We start from the raw sequence: 15,984 nt of genomic DNA, 5'->3' as shown, positions 1-15,984 counted from the left end.
ATGTGGAGGCAGATGACGGAGGAGGCTGTTGCTGCTGGATGTTTTCAGAGGAGCGCTGTGGGTCTCATTAGAGTATAATCCCATGTGTTTAATATTTATTCTGATGGCATTTCCTTTATTAGCTCTACACACACGCTGCTCAACCTTCCAGAGGATGAGCCACATTTGAGGCAAATTGTTGGGAGTGGGAGCCCTCCTCCTCCTCCCAGCTCCGCTCTGTCTGTACGGGCAACGAGCAGCCATTTTACACTCAGCACTGCTGCAGCCTGCCTCACGCTATCACAGCATGCTCGTGCCGAAGCCGTCCTACGTGTCCACGCTGTTTGTTCTGAACCCCCGGGACACCTGCAGCCCACCTGTGAAAGTGTCACTCTGAGGCTTCCTCTCAGGTCAGAGCAGCCAGCAGATGCTGAATGCTGACGACTGTCAGCGGCGACGGATGCGTCCGTGAGGCTCACCTGCCGCGCTGGCCGGCACGTGGATGTCTCTGTTTGTGCTCTGATAGCAGCACCAAGTTTAATATTTATGTTCCTCTGCTTCAGCACGTAAACCTTCTCTGAATCAGTTTAAATCAGTCACTCAGTTCTTTGATCAGGCAGCTTTTTGTGACGTTTGTCTTCATCGTCTTCAAAGTAAAATGCTCCCTCGGCGAATGATGTCAGCCTCTTTAAATGATTCATCCTGTGTGCAGCGAGGTGCTTCGTGCCGTCGCCTCGTCTTCGCTCGCAGAGAGTCGTTCGTCCTCTTCTTCATCATGAAGCTGAGCTGAAGCTGCTGACGTCGCAAACACGTGGTCAGGGATGGGACGGCGAAGCGTTGTCATGGATCACATGATCAGACGTTCAGTGATGATGGTGCCTGACAAAAATCTGCTCAACTTGTTCCCAAACTCTGTGTTTTCTTCAACTTTTTATGGTCGTCATCAGGAGGAGCGTCTTATCAGGTGTTGGATGAATAAAATCTCAACAGTTCAAAATTGGATGAACATCAATGAACTCGTTATTTGTGTGTGTGTGAACCGAAACATAGCAGCCGAGTTTTTTCTTTCCGTTCATTCGGCTGAGGAAAAACCCTCATCACTGCAGAGAAAAGCCTGATTCTTACTAAACTCCTCAGTTCCTTCTGCGTTTCCTCCACCGTGGATCATAAACTCGGGGCTGTAGGGAAATGGATGCAACAGAAACGTCGACGGGGAATCGGCAGTTGAATTATTGATGCTAAGAGGAAGATTATTATCCCTGATGCTCACATTGATCAAACTGTCGGTGGAAAGTTTTATCTGAGGACGAGTGAACGCAGTGAAGTTCAAAGCAGCACTGTGGTTAAAGCCGATCACTGAGGTGAGCTGCACAGTGTAGGATAAAAAGTGAAGGCTGTACGTACGCCTGTCCCGCTCTGTTTAACGTTACATCTCTGGAACGCTCATTAGATTTTGCAGGTCAAAGGTCAGTGTGACCTCCAAAACACAGTTTTGAGCATAACTGGAAATTTCACAGGCTAAGTCTGACAAAAGGAGGATGAAATGATGAAGTTATGGTGTTTTATATTAAAAAGGTCAAAGGTCAGCTTTGCTGTGACATCATAATGATGTGCAGAAACTCTTTTCTGTCCATAATTCAGCAGATTCAGCAGGCGGATTGTGACCATGTTTCACATGTGCTCAGGTGATGGTGACTGAACATGTCTGTGCAGCAGCGTCCATGTTTGAAGCGTCGTAGTGCAGCAGAAGCTGATTGGCTGAGCTGATATTGATCTTTGGCTGATTATCATTAAGTCTGGACACACTGCGATGTGAATGAAACTTGACTGGTTGATCATAAACTGATAATTCAGCCAAAATTCAGTTTTTTTTTACATTGGAATAAACTAACATTTGATAAGGTTTTGTTCAATAAGTTTATTGAACAGTTGTGACCAAGATATGTACTTCATATGATATGATCTGTACGACTGTGGCAGAAGGTAGCGACAGGTGAAAGCTGTTGTTTTGTTAGCAGGTGAGGCCAAAGCAATCTGGACTGATCTTAAATGTCATCAGCTGACAGCTGGCGGTGTCTTGTTAGTTTACGTCGGATATGAAGGAGAACGATCTCTCACGCAGGTTTCCTCTGATCGATGTGTGATGTCTCCAGTTCTGGCCTGTTCAGCCTGCAGCACCGGCCCGTGGGTGACATGGTCCTGGCAGGTCGGCGTGATCACAAATGGGAGCCTGTCGATAAAATAAGCTGCGTGCAAACTGTCATTGATAACGTGCAGCGGGACGTGCGGGAGCCCTCGGATTGGCCGGCGGTGCAGCCCAGCGGCTCGGGCTGATGTTCGCCGCGGGTCGTCCTGTGAGTCAGAACGCGAGGAAGACGAGCGGCGCTGCCTCGACTCCTCGCTGCCTTCCTCTGTCGGAGCGATGGCCTACATTCTCACCTAGAGGAAAAGGCTTGTGCAGCAGACTGAGAATCTGTGAGGGCTGGGAGGAAATGGAGGGAAGGAGAAGGTAAAGAATGAGAGAAACAGGAAGAAATCGATCGGGCAAGTGAGAAAACAGAGCGGGGAGAGTGGGCTGCTGAGTTCACGGTCGAGCCAATGGCCCGCCATCAGAAGAGCTCCTCTCTCCTGCTCAGATGTGGAAGGTGTCTGTGATGAAGAGGCTGTTTGCCTGAAGGATGACAGTCACAGGTACAGGATCCTCTGCTGACGCGCCCAGAGGACTCTGTCAGGTGAATTAGAGGAAGTGTAACAGCTGGGGGTGTTGCACCTTCGATGTGAAATGAACAGTGTGTAATGAACATATGCTGGTGTAAACAGCCTTTGTGAAGCGCAGCGTACAGGTGCTGTAAGGGGGGGGGGGACACTTCCAAAGTTTGCTGAACTGAGACTCACTGAGCTGTTGTTTAAGTTGCACTCAGCGCTTTAATGTGTGTGACTTGACATCACGACACCTTTTTGTTGTGTTGTATCGCAGCCAGGCCTGAAAAAGCAAAGCCGCTGAGTGGCCCCGAGGCTCCAGTGTCTCAGCTGAAAGTGGATTCAGTGTGTTCTCAGCGGCTCTGAAATGTCAGCTGGAGCCGCTGGTCCCTCCCTTCTGTACTTTGCTTTCCATCCAAAGGTATTTAAAGTCCACATTTTAACCGAATTTTGAGATAATCCTCATGTGAATGAATGCTTGTTTCCATCCAGCACCGTGATGCAATTATCGGCTCATGGAGATAAGCAGGAGGTGGCGCCACTTCTCATGTCAGGCAGCCCTTATGCCATCGCAGAAGAAGAAAGGGAAACAAGGTGACGTCGTTAAAAGAGCCTCAGTCGAAGCTCTGATGGGGAAAACGATGGAAATACAACATTTCTGTTTGTTTCATGTGTTCGTGTGACGAAGGTTAGATCAGATCTGTGAAGTGATGAGGAGACAGTTTTCTTCTTCTTCTTCTTCTCCTGAGTGGAAACAGCTGATCAGTCATGTGGGTTAAATGTTCACTATGCCAGAACTTCATCAAAAAAGGTGTCTCCACCTCCCATCAAGCCCATTAACTGAAGAATGTTTCTCCAAGATTGAGTTTTTCTGAGTTTGAGCTTTTCCTGTACGATACGTCAAAGCTCTTAAAGTCATAAATCATACCACACGAAGAAGATGATTTATTTATTTACCCCTCTTTTAACTCTTTGGAGCTCACCAGTTTGATGATCTCCACCGGTCATTGCTTGTAGCCTTTACCTGAAAGGTACACAGGTACAGGTGCTTCATGAACACAGTTAATTTTAGCACATACATATGTGCTGAAATTCATAACATGTCTTTGGGACAGTGTGAATGAATTTGAAGCTGCTCAAAGAGTCTTAAAGTGGCTCATCTGTCCGAGGTGGAAATAATATATAGAATTTAAAATACAACATCTAAGCCCACAGCTCAACTGTGATCACATGACCATAAGTCGCGGCAGGTGACTGGGAAACCTCTGGCATGAGGAGGAGGAGGAGGAGGAGGAGGAGGAGGAGGAGGAGGAGGAGGAGGAGGAGGAGGAGGAGGAGGAGGAGGAGAAAGCAGCATGAGCATCACTGGCTGGGTCTCTTTTGTGGTGCAGGGAGTTAAATCCCAGCACACGCTCATCACGCCGGCACTGATTTATTTAAAAAGGTCGACACAAACGCAGACATTTACGTCGATCTCTAAATAAGTCACTGCAGTCGTTCTGACGGGAGTCCTGCTCAAGCTGTGGTGTAAATATGCTGCTTCGCCCTTTTTGTTTCCCACTCTGAACATTGCCTGCTTTAGACTTCTTGCTCAGGACGGAGGGATTTATAGAAAAGTGTGGAGAAGCTGGGGGTGAGTGGAAGCTACGGTAAGAGCATGATTAAGAAGACTTAAACGCCGTCGTCCAGGTGTAATCACGACAAACTTCAGCGCAGGTGAACACTGTCAGGAGCAGCCTGGTCTACTGGCTGCACAGCTGAACGGCTGCAGAGCAGAGCATCTGTGGCGTCGGTGAAGTCTAGACGGTGGCCATTGACAGAAGGAAGCAGCGCGCTGAGAGGAAGCGAAGCGGTTTTGTGTGAAGTGCGACGCAGTGCAAATGGCTTCTGTTTGTGGTCCAGGTATTCAGATGCAGGCTTATGGCCATCTCACGGCCACAGGTGTTTTCACACCAGCGTTGTGGTTGTTTACCTCTTTCTTTTGTCGATGCTGTTGCGGTCCATGATGACTTTCCACCCACTCACTGCGTTACAGAAACAGCACTCCAGAACCATCTCTGCTCTCTCCAAAACATCTTTACATGCAGCAGAAACGGCACAATTCTGGATTTCTTTGTTAGGAAATGCACGTTTCTCGTGCACGCCAGGTGTCGAACAGGCTCAGGTTTCCTCGCCAGTTTCTGACCGCCTAACCTGAGCTGAAACTTGTGCATGCACAGACGAGCATCTGAGGGCTGTTTGGGTTTAATGGTCGACCCCTCTGACGTCTGCATGCTGTTAAAATCCTGCAAACTCAACACGCCGTGCAGCTGCTTTACAGGAAGAACTTTGCAGTGACGCTTATTGATCGTGACTTTCACTGTGAAGGAGCTGATTTGCTTGGTTGACGTGATTATTTAATGAACAGCATGGATGCCTGAGGTCATGTTGAGGGTTTAGGGGCTGTAAGGAAGCTTTTTAGCCATGCTAGCCGTGCGTCTCCAGGGATGCCACTGTTGGTCAGCCAGTCGACCACTTCAATCCAGACTGAAATGTCTCAGCAACTATCAGATGGGTTTCCAGGAAATTTTGTGCAGACATTTCTGCTTCCTAGAACATGTACCATAATGGTTTGGTGCTCTGCTGAATTTGCATAACGCTCAAAGCACCACTATGACTCAAATTTCTCCTCAGAGCTGCTAAATGTGATTAAAACAGTCATGTGTTCACAAACAACTACCATGTTACATAACTCGTGTAGCACAATGCACAATTAAAAGCAGAGTGATTTCTATGTGTCGCTCTGAGCCTGTGCCTCTAATTAACCGCTCGTTTATCTTCATTTGCACGTCACCATCAGCCTTTTTCAATGGAAATCTGTTTGTGTGGATTCCTCTGGGATTGATTTACGGTGCTTGTTTGCACAAAATCCACAAATGCAGGGAGCATGTGTGTAAAATGTCACATGACTCGTCTCGTAAAACACAAATTTCACCTGTAACCTGTCATTTGAATGAATGTAAGCGGACTTAAAACTGTGTCAGCATGCGTTTATAAAAGCTTCTAACTCACACACCGTTGTGTGAAACACAAAATTAACAAACAACCAAGCGCTTTCCAGTAGACGCATTGTCGCTAGTTGCCTGCTTATGAAGGGGTGTCATCAGCGAGGCTAGCAAACTAGCTTCGCTGCAGAGATGACACAGAAGTCGCGATGTAAGCGATGCTAAGCTCACTTCGTCTTCACTCATACCTGTCAGCAGACTTCCTTCAGAAGAAAGGTGTTTGTGGTCGCAGTCTGCAGGCTGACAGGAAACAAAGCAAAGTTAGCAAGCTAGGCGTTAGCACAGCAACAGCTGGCTGCGTTGCTTAGCTAGCAGCTAACATTAGGAGCATGTGACCACAACCATCGAGCTAGCTGAGCTAAAACCAGCACTGTGTTCAGAGGTGCTCATTGTGAAAGTTGTTTACAGTGTGTTTCTTGTTGTCTGTCGGGCTTTGTGATCGTCTTATTGTCATGATGAGCTTTGTGAGCCGGAGTCAGATGCGTCCTTTTGTGAAGTAGCACAGAAACTAGCTACCTGACGTCGAGGTGACACAATCCTAAGGATTCAATGGTTGTTCAGCCATTGTATCATGCTGCACCGTCATGCTGTACGTGACATGGATGCATACAGTAGCTTTCACAATAGCAGCCGTGGCTTTTTCCTGGAATTGTGTCGTCTTTCAGAGGGCGAGGTAAGGCCGGCACCTCGAGACTGACACCAGAACGGATGACAAACACTCCCAGCAGATGACAAAGGTGAAGGACCAGTCACACACTGTACTCACTCTCACCAATAATGAGTGTTCATAATACCACCAATTCTCCATTTTGAAGCAGAGGATCATGATTGGGTATGAAAGGGCGTCCTGGAAAGGCTCAGTTGATTGTAGAGGATGGAGCGAGTTCACCACTTTGTGAACACATGAAGGATGAAGGAGATTAATACATGGACTCAGAGACACTTCAGGAAACTGCAGTGAACAGTTTGATTATTGAGTCCAGACTGTTGTGGAGTCAGGGTGTACGTCTTAAGGATCAGGCTTGTGTTGGTCCACATGGTCTGTGAAGCATTAAGCCTCTGCTCTGAGAGCAGCAGTGACCACGCTACATGCAAAGGAAGTGAACTTGTGACTGTTAGCCTTAAAGGGAAATTCCACCGCAAAGCAGCATTGAAGTCATTTACCAGATTGAGGCACTGAAGCTGCAGCATATGCAGTAGTTTAGGGTTTTATCTCCGGCCTGACGGCATGTACAGATCAGACCGAGAGCTCAGTGAAGCTGCTTTACTCCCCTTTAACATGAATAACTTCAGAAAAATAATCTGATGAGGCTATTGTTGATATGGTATCCCACAAATCTCAACCTGAGTGTTTCCTTCTGTTGTAATAGATAGAGAAAACCAGAGATAAGGCAGATATTAAACCAAGTTGAACATTTCTTTTTATTTATTAAAAGTTGTAAAGATGCTGACAGCATCGTTAATGAAGTTGGATCCACAGATTAAACTGGGCTCATTTGGAAACAGACACAGCCTCGGGCTGGATGTGATCGCCTATTGTTTGGGGGGCGGGGGGCGGGGGGCGGGGGGTAAGGCTGGCGTGGTCTCCTCCCCTTTTCAGTAAGTCCTGAGAAACACCAGCCCTGAGAGTCTCGACCCTCCAGGGCGGCAGCAGCGACCTGGGAAACGTCAGCCGTGTGAAGCTCGTCACAACAACAAAGCAGGACCTGCTGCGCTCACCAGCAGTCGCTCGTGTAAAGTCAGATTTATTTGTGTAGCTCAGAATTACATGTCTGAGTGGGCTTCACGGGCCAGAAAGGTGCAGCACCCCCGGGCTCAACCCTCCGAGAAGACAAGGAAAAACTCCCACAGAAAACTCTTAAACCCTAAAAATGCTGATGAATCAGAGAAAGAGTGTGATGGTACGTTTGCTGCATGTATACACACTTGCTCTATATACGCATCTTGTATATATATATATATATATATATATGTACTCAGGGCCTGACAGTCATTTCCTCTTGATTCATGATGACATCAGATATCTTACATGACAGTAATTACAAGACTGACATGCTCAGTAATTATGTTTTATCGGCTGATTGAAGGATCTGCCAGTACAAACAGATCCTCCAGCATCTTTAAAAGCCAAACACCCTTTGAGACGCTGGTGTCAGGGGACAGGTAGCTCACCTGGTACAGCGTGCCCCCTGAGGTCATGTCCCTAACTCACGATTAAGATTTGGGAAACGTTGCTCGTTGTAGAGACGTAAAGGTTGACTCGTGTGTGAGAGCAGCGCCACACAGAAGTAAACCGTCAATGTATGAATGAATGGATATTTGGTGTTATTTTGGCTTTAACAGAAAGCTGTTTTTGGCCTGGTGGGGGTCCCCGTAGGTCTGCCAGCCTGCTGGGCTGCAGGGGAAACAAGGCATATCATAGAAGACTGCTGGCCTTGCGGAGGTCTGCGCTGCCCCCCTCCTCACCCGTGTGTTTGTTATTTGACTTAGTGGCCTAAATCTTAGTCATTAGGCTGAAGCAGCTCACCTTCCCCTGATAATATCTGAAGAAAGGTTCATGCGGCTTCCCTTACATCCTCCGTCACACCTCTCCTTGTCCCACGCTGAGGTGTGGTTTTCATCTGGGGTGGCCTGCCAGCACCACAACTCTGTGGCTGCACTTAACAGCAAGATATGCGTAAAGAAAAAAGAGGTTTGGTGAGAAAGCTTTTGATGAGCGTTGTCACCAGTTACTCCATGAAAGAAATCATATCCCAGTCTGCTCACCAGTAAACACCTCGCCATCTGAAATCAGCTGAGCAAAAGAGACCGTGTTCACCTGCAGCTGGTGAGTAATTTCTGTTTCCTCGACCACATTTGTGACCCAAATTTGACCATAAAAAGTGCCGAATGACTTGATGTCATTGGATATTTTAATCGTATGAGCTTTTCAAACCAATTGTTTTCCTTTGTAGGGACAAAAAGGGAAAATTGAAAACCAATTAAGTCTCATCAGATATACTAAACTATCAGTTTGGAGCTCAGATTTAATAATGAATTGAATAACTCCAGCTAATATTAGCATATAGATAGATGTAAAGGTTGAAGGGTGTGCAGTGAGGTGGCAGCGTTCAGTCTTGTGCGATAGCAGTGCAACAGACAGTTGAACTAAACGCAGGTCAGTTAAAGCACACATACGTGATCGGTGCACGATAACCGTGTTCTTTGACAGACGTTCAGCAGTCCTGCGCTCAGCCGTGCTACGCTGCGTTTCCTGTCTGCCCGGCTAACATCAGTCCGTTAAGGGGGCGGCGTTGTTTGGCCTGTTGCTCTGTTAGCTGGCGATGCATCGTGTAGTCTAGATGTAGTCTTTGCAGTGCTGGATTGTGCAGGTTGGAGGAACCTGGTTGTTCTCCTTGTAGAGTTAGCGGCTCTGCTTCATGGCTCCTGTTGCTCCTGAAGTTAGCTGGCAGACTTTGTGCGGCAGCTAAACCTGTTTGCTCTCAGTTAGCGTTGTGCACAGTAGCTAACCAGGAATCTTAGATAGAAAGGTCTCCTCTGAACAGACCACATGGTCAGAGCCATTAACAAGGTGAAGACAAAGAGAATAAAGAGAAAAGAGAGAGAGAACAACGGGGGAAGCTCAGGTTTTGTGGACCGGATGACGTCCTGGGTCGCAGACCACACTCCACCAATGGTGGCTGAAAGCTGGGTCCATGGGTATGACCGTGGGAGTTGATGCATCAGTGTGAATACTGGAGGATTGTGGGAAACATGAAGGAGTCTGGGAGGCTTTCAGGGGCTTACCTTTCTTCACAAAAGTTCAGTTTCAGTCAGACAAAGAACAAATTGTAAGAAGTAACGCTAAAGATTTTTAAATGAGTTCTCAGCCTCACCAGCAAAGGCAAAGAGAAGCTGATGCTAATGAGCGTGGACGGAAAGCTGTGGTTTTGTTTTTCATAGGATCTGTGTGTGTGTGTGTGTGTGTGTGTGTGTGTGTGTGTGTGTGTGTGTGTGTGTGTGTGTGTGTGTGTGTGTGTGTGTGTGTGTGTGTGTGTGTGTGTGTGTGTGTGTGTGTGTGTGTGTGTGTGTGTGTGTGTGTGTGTGTGTGTGCGCGCGTGTGTGCGCGCGCGCGCGTGCATGTGCGCACTTTGTTTTTTTGAAAATGTTTGCTGAACATCCAGTGTCAAGTGCCACGTTTACTCAAACAAATGTTCAAAGATAAGTCAGGCTGCATTGAATGTACTGTGAAGAGCAAACTGCCACCATGACAGGGCGCCGAGGGCTGATGTCACTGACCGGCTCGCGGGGCTTGTTCGCCAACCTGGTCGAGATGACCAGAGAGCCTGACGGCTGCGTCCCCGTCTGGACTGAAGAATTAACGATCGAGTGCGCTAACTGTGGAACGCAGTCAGTTCAAAGGCCTTTAGTCACGTTGACGTACTTTCATGACAGTGAGTGTGGAAGTGGTCGTGGTTTCATGTTGAGTCGGCTGGAAAAACAATAGACGTGACATGATTTACTGCTGCCATGACATTTCAGGAAGTTGGAGGATGACAAACATTATGTGCAAACGGTTTTCAGGTTTTTAGAAATGGCCTGTTTCCATCACGAGGTTGAGCTGAGGACCATCGTGGACATCTCTGGACGTGGTGCCTGACCAGCGGTCCAGATTAAGGACTGTTGTGTTTGCCTGTGTCTCCTTGAGCAGATGACCGTCACAGCATGTGACAGCAGCATTAATCTGTTCAGATTCGACCGTACTGCGTTCTTCAGTCTTGTGCAGACCTTGTGAACGTTGTGACTAGATGTGGAGCACCTTTCATGAACGCTTCCTCTCAGCAGACTGAATGCAGTGTTCCTCTCTGAGGCCGTTCTTCCACACAGATGTTGAACAGGTGAAGTCGGGCCTCCATCATGTTCCACCGCTGTGGTTTCCTCTGCTTCAGCAGCTCTTTTGTATACTTGCTTTCACTCTGACTCAGATTCTCTTTTTCTCGCCTCTCATTTTACTTGTGTGATTTTCTTTTGTACATTATGTGAACGGTGTCGGACGGAGCCTAAGATCGAGAATTTCACTGCCAACGACTGCTTCGCTCTAACTGTTGTGCAGACAAATAAAGATCTTAAACGGTGGCAGGTATCTAAAACGTGTTTTGGATCTATTAGACTTCTGTTAATAGGCCAGTCCTGGCCGAACGCTGTCAGTGCCGTCTGGACGTAGATGTTGGCTTCGTTTCACTGTTGCGTAAGAAGGAATGAGGCCAGAACTCATAACTGTGTGGTGATGCACTGACAGGTGATGCACTGACTTGTGAATGCTGGAAGCGTTGCTGGACTCTAATTAAAAAAGACCAGACCTCCAGATCTGGACTGGCGTTGACCTTCTACCTGATAACATGTGCTTGTATAAGCTGGCTGACCTTTCCACATCTGCACTGTTTGTCACGAGCTCCTTGTATTTATTTACGTGCGTGACAGATGAAGAACAAAGACCGTCACGCTGTTCCATAACAGGTCAGTGTTCACCGGTCTGCAGAAGCCCAAACTGCAGCTGGACCACAGTCTGTGAAGGACAGCTGGAGCTCCCTGTGAAGTGTAAAGAAATGGAGGACTGTGTGGAATGCAGGCGTCGTCGTCTTCGACGAGCTGCATGGCTGAATACTTGCCGTTATCAAAGGAAGCGCTTTGTCAGATATTTTAAGTGCATCTCCATGAAATGATGAAATGCATCACCTTCTCTGTGATCACACCTTGGATATGAAAAGGTGCGTCTGTCTTTGCTGCCTCAGATCCTCCTCACATGTCCGGGCCTCCAAAGACGACGACTTGTTACTCTCAAACAGGTCGTTTAGATGCAGGAGTGGAGATGAAGGTGAAGCAGAGGTGGAGGCGAAGGCCAGGTTCATGTCCAAATGTATATTCAGAACACACCTGTCGGCAGCGCCTCGTCAACGCTCGTCGTCCTGTGAAGGGATGGAGGTTGACTGTTTCTGAGTTTTATCTGTTATTTCAATTGCACAAAGCTGTTGAACTGCACGGTTTTGATCATTTCTTGACCAACAGCAAGACAGCGATGCCCTCACAGAACTCCAGACTCATGAAAGCAGCTGGATTAGCAGGAGCATTCATCAGCTGCTGTGTTTTAGGCTCTTTCATTCGTGCCATGAGCTCTGAACTTTCTCCAGACCGAGCGGCTGAGCGACGGCCGCTCAGCTCGACCGTGTGTCGTCTGACCTGTGAGACTTCAGACTTTTTCAAACATGAGATTAACGACTGAAAAGAGACGCGGGAACTGTTTGTGACAGTGTTTGTGTTTCCAAGTTCTTCAGTTTCCAGCTTTATTGTCATCTGCGCAGCAACCACGGGAAGCTATAGGAGGACGTCATGACGTCCCTGCACACATGTTCTGAGTTTCCTCTTCATCAGGTCACTCGCAGGTTAATGTCACGACACATTCACAGCAGCACTCGATGGCGATTGTTCGACTGGACTTCAGCTTCTGTCGTTGGGCGAGCTGGAGCCACAGTCCGTTTCCTTCCTGGAGGTTAGCTGGCAACAACAGGTGTCAGGAGCTCAGAGGCGTGCATCACGTTCACTAAAATATCACATCTGTGCGTGCGTGTGTGTGTGTGTGCGCCGTCTGTTCGAGGCTCTTAGATGCTGAATGTGCGTGCAGACTGTGGATGTAGGGCTGTGTGACTCCGGTTATCTCACGTTGACTTTAACGCTTTCATCTTTGAGGGGCAGAGCGATGAAACGCTGTGTTGTCGGCTTGTGTTTGTTGACGAGGCGTTGTGATCGTGAGAGCTGAAGCCGCTGAAGTTTACAGGACAGCGCGCAGACTTGGCTGCGTTCGTTCGGTCTGTCCCGACCTGCTGCGTCGCTAACTAGCCAGCTGTCTGCGGTCATCAAGCTGATGTCCCGCTCACAAACACAAACATCAGCAGCAGATGAATCAGTGCGCTGAGGCTGAGGTGATGATTAAAGTGGATGTCTGCGCTCCTGCTGGTTAAAGCGTGTAGCGCTGACGGTCTGACCTCCATTTTTTTGAATGGCAGCCTGCAGGTGGTGCGGCTCTTCATCATCCTTCAGCTGTCTCACACATGAAGTCCTGACAGTGGTTTTTGTTTTCGTCTTAATGCGTTTGCAGTAATGACCAATGAGCCGTCGTCAGCTGATGAATCCACGGCGTCGCGTACTTACAGTGTCTCCCATCTCTTTCCTCAGAGGCCAGCAGGCTTCTCCCTGCACCTGGGATGGTGCCATGTGACAGAGCGGCTGTGGAGCCATAACCCCGCCACCACCGCTCCATCGTCTCGACTCCAAGCTGCTCGCCCACCGCTGATCTCACCCCCAGTCTCCCCTTCCTCCCTTTATCTTTGCTCCGAGCCCTGGACGAGGCCACCACAGCCACCACATGACTCACCCACTGGAGCCTTAGATCAAGTAAGTGAAGTGTGGCTGCTCACCTGCGCTCAGGTGCTGCAGCACGTCGCAGGTGAACGCCGGACTGCAGCTCGCTGCTTGCTGTGTGTTTTGGTCCTTGTCTGCTGTAACTCTGTTATCCGCGCTGATCCTCGCAGAATACTCCAAACAGGTTTGTTCATGACTTTATTGATGCGTGCTTTCAGAAGGCTGAAGGTGGTGTTTGAAGGATGGCGGCCGTGGAGGTGAACTGAGGTCACTGTTTAATGTTAAGAGAAGCAAAGCGAGAGGAGCCGCTTGTGTCGCTGCATCGAGCTGAAAGCGACTCGTGGACTGGACGTGCAGCGTGTGCCTGGATGCAGCGCTGCTCGTTCCATGATGCTTCTGCAGCTCGAGACCCTTTTCATCACCTGTTACTCGCTTTTCTAAATTGTTTTGTCCACAAATGATGTGAATAATGAAAAACAACAATCCCAGGTTGTGATAGCTCAAGATAACACCATCAGATATACCGTGTAAAATCAGTTGTAGATCAATAGTTTAGCAGCAGTTGCTAAAGCTAACCTCACAGCTCGAGTCCGTCCCTCGCTGTGCTTTCGCTACAGAGCGGAGTATCTCCTCTATATACAGTAGAGAACGTATCCGGACCTCTGCATGTGTTCCACATTTCCCTGTTACATAAACCTCATTTGAATATTTTTCTCACCAGCCTCTGCAAAGACTCCTATAATGACTAATTCAAGAGCTTCTCAGAGGTCTGAAGATGAATGAAACAGACCAGTTTACGAGTGAGCAGCGCCACGAGAAGCCGCTCGTGCCGTCGGCGTCAGGACAGGCATCACCTGATTTAAAGGGTGTAAGTGCAGCCTGTGCTTTGTATTTGAAAGGACCAGTTTTATTGGCTTTTTGTGTTTTACTGTTGGCCATTATTCGGGCCCTTTATGTGTTTCACAGAGCAAAAGAGACGATAAAGAAAGACCCTCAGTGAAGACGACTGTACGCCAGAAACACGTGAAACAGGCTGCATGAGAGACTGGATTTATAGTGTTTCCTGTCTCAACACAGACTGTCTGTTCCATTTGGAAGAAGACCTCTTAGTTCAGGCTAAATTAATAGTTCAGCGTGACAGAGAGGAAAGATAATGCCTCTCTGTCACTGTCCTCGCCCAGATTTGTAGCCCCAAATCGGCTGCACGGCTCTGAACATCCCAGCATGTCTGACGAGGCCTCCCTCTGCATTTCACGAGTTGAAATGAGGACACACACACACACACACACACACACACACACACACACACACACACACACACACACACACACACACACAGACCAGTGCAGCTCAATAAATGATGAATATTCATGTGGAGTTATCGGTCTGGCAGCCAACGTGTTTGAGATTGAAATGCTCTGTGAAGAATTAGGTGAGCAGCGAGACACATCGGCACTAAGAGACGCGTGTCCAAAGGACGACGTCATGCAGAAGTATTCATCAGCTCACTCCCCTGCTGTGGAGATACATGGAAATCAGTCGTTTTCTCAGCTAATCCATTAACTGTTCGGCCTGTGAAATGTCAGAAAATGGTGACAGAAGTCAGTCAGTGCTTCCCAAAGATGACAAAGATATTCAGTTTAGTGTGGTGGAGGAGTGAAGAAACCAGAAAATATCCACATTTCAGAGGCTGGAACGACTCCATTAATAATCTCTCTCTAAAAATACATCTATACTGTACATGTACTGTGTCTGTTTTACACATAGCGCGACCCGTGAGGAGCGTTTCCTCGTCTAACTTACACTTTTCTGCCCCCGCTGCCTCTCAGATGGCAGGAATGGCTGTGGGCAGCAGTCCACCAGCTGCAGCTCACCACGCTCACTGCTTAGCACTATGTATTCTATACACCGAGCAGTCTGGCTAGCTGTCGCCGTGTGTGTGGAGCTGTGCGCCGTCCAAGGTTATTTCTTACTCTTGGTAAACATCCTGGATCTGGGTGTACACAGATGGTGGGAAACAATGGGCTGGAGCTTGACGGGTATTCAGCTGAGAGGCTGGGACTCTTAAAGGAGCACAGCAGTGTTTCTGCATGTTTAAACCCATTTACCACAGATGTGTATACATTACCCCGACCGTTTTCCATAGAGTTTGAACATTTTCCACCGCCGCTGGTTCCTGCACTGACAGAATGAAAACTCCTGCTTCCAGCTTTTAAAATGTGAAGAATCTCTGGTTTATATTTCAGTTTGCTCGCTGAGACAAAACAAGACATTTGAAGACGAAACCTTGGACTCTGAAATGAATCTATTATGATAATCGTTTAATCTTTAATCTTTTCGAGCAAAAATGCCAAATGTTATCATGTTCCAGCCTCTTCAATGGGAGAACTTCTTCTTTGGGGAGCTGTGATGGCTATTTTCATTATTGTCATTTATAGAGCAAATAATTCAGATAGTCAGCAAAAGGGTCCATAATTGACTTAATTATTGGTCTTTAATTATGATGGAAATCTTTGACTGTTTTTGGTGTTTTTCTGCTCGCACTGCTTTAACAAACAAACACCGCTGTGCTTATTCGGCTTTGTGTCGTTTCTGAGTTGATTTGTTTTGTTCTTAATGGATCGGAGGCTCTGATTCGCGATGATCTGACCAAATCAGAGTGTCTTTCTGCATGAACGTGCAGACGGCGGCGTGGCCTTTGGTTTGGTTGCAGCATTGTGTGTGAAGGCGGTGCAGCAGTGAAACTCTGCACGTGTTGATTCAGATCAGAGAAAGCCGTGGAAGTCTTCCTTTGACGGCCTCAAACACCCTGCGAGCACATGGCTGCACCTGTATGTTCCAGTGCTGTGGGTGTTTGTTCCTCCTC

At 47.8% G+C, this 15,984-nt stretch overlaps 1 protein-coding gene across 2 annotated transcripts in view; it reads left to right on the top strand.

Annotated features, from left to right (window-relative positions):
• Window positions 1–15,984, top strand: part of ncoa1 (nuclear receptor coactivator 1) — a 41,115-nt gene that overhangs the window by 3,565 nt on the left and 21,566 nt on the right. For both annotated transcript variants that reach the window (XM_070988000.1, XM_070987999.1), the window contains exon 2: window positions 12,933–13,151. The gene's annotated coding sequence lies outside the window, so the exon portion shown is untranslated. The remainder of the gene's footprint in view (window positions 1–12,932; window positions 13,152–15,984) is intronic.

Source organism: Chaetodon trifascialis, chromosome 19, assembly GCF_039877785.1.
Source record: "Chaetodon trifascialis isolate fChaTrf1 chromosome 19, fChaTrf1.hap1, whole genome shotgun sequence".
Classification (NCBI taxonomy): domain Eukaryota; kingdom Metazoa; phylum Chordata; class Actinopteri; order Chaetodontiformes; family Chaetodontidae; genus Chaetodon; species Chaetodon trifascialis.
The sequence above is the reverse complement of the archived record's forward strand: the minus strand, read 5'-3'. Positions and strand labels throughout refer to the sequence as shown.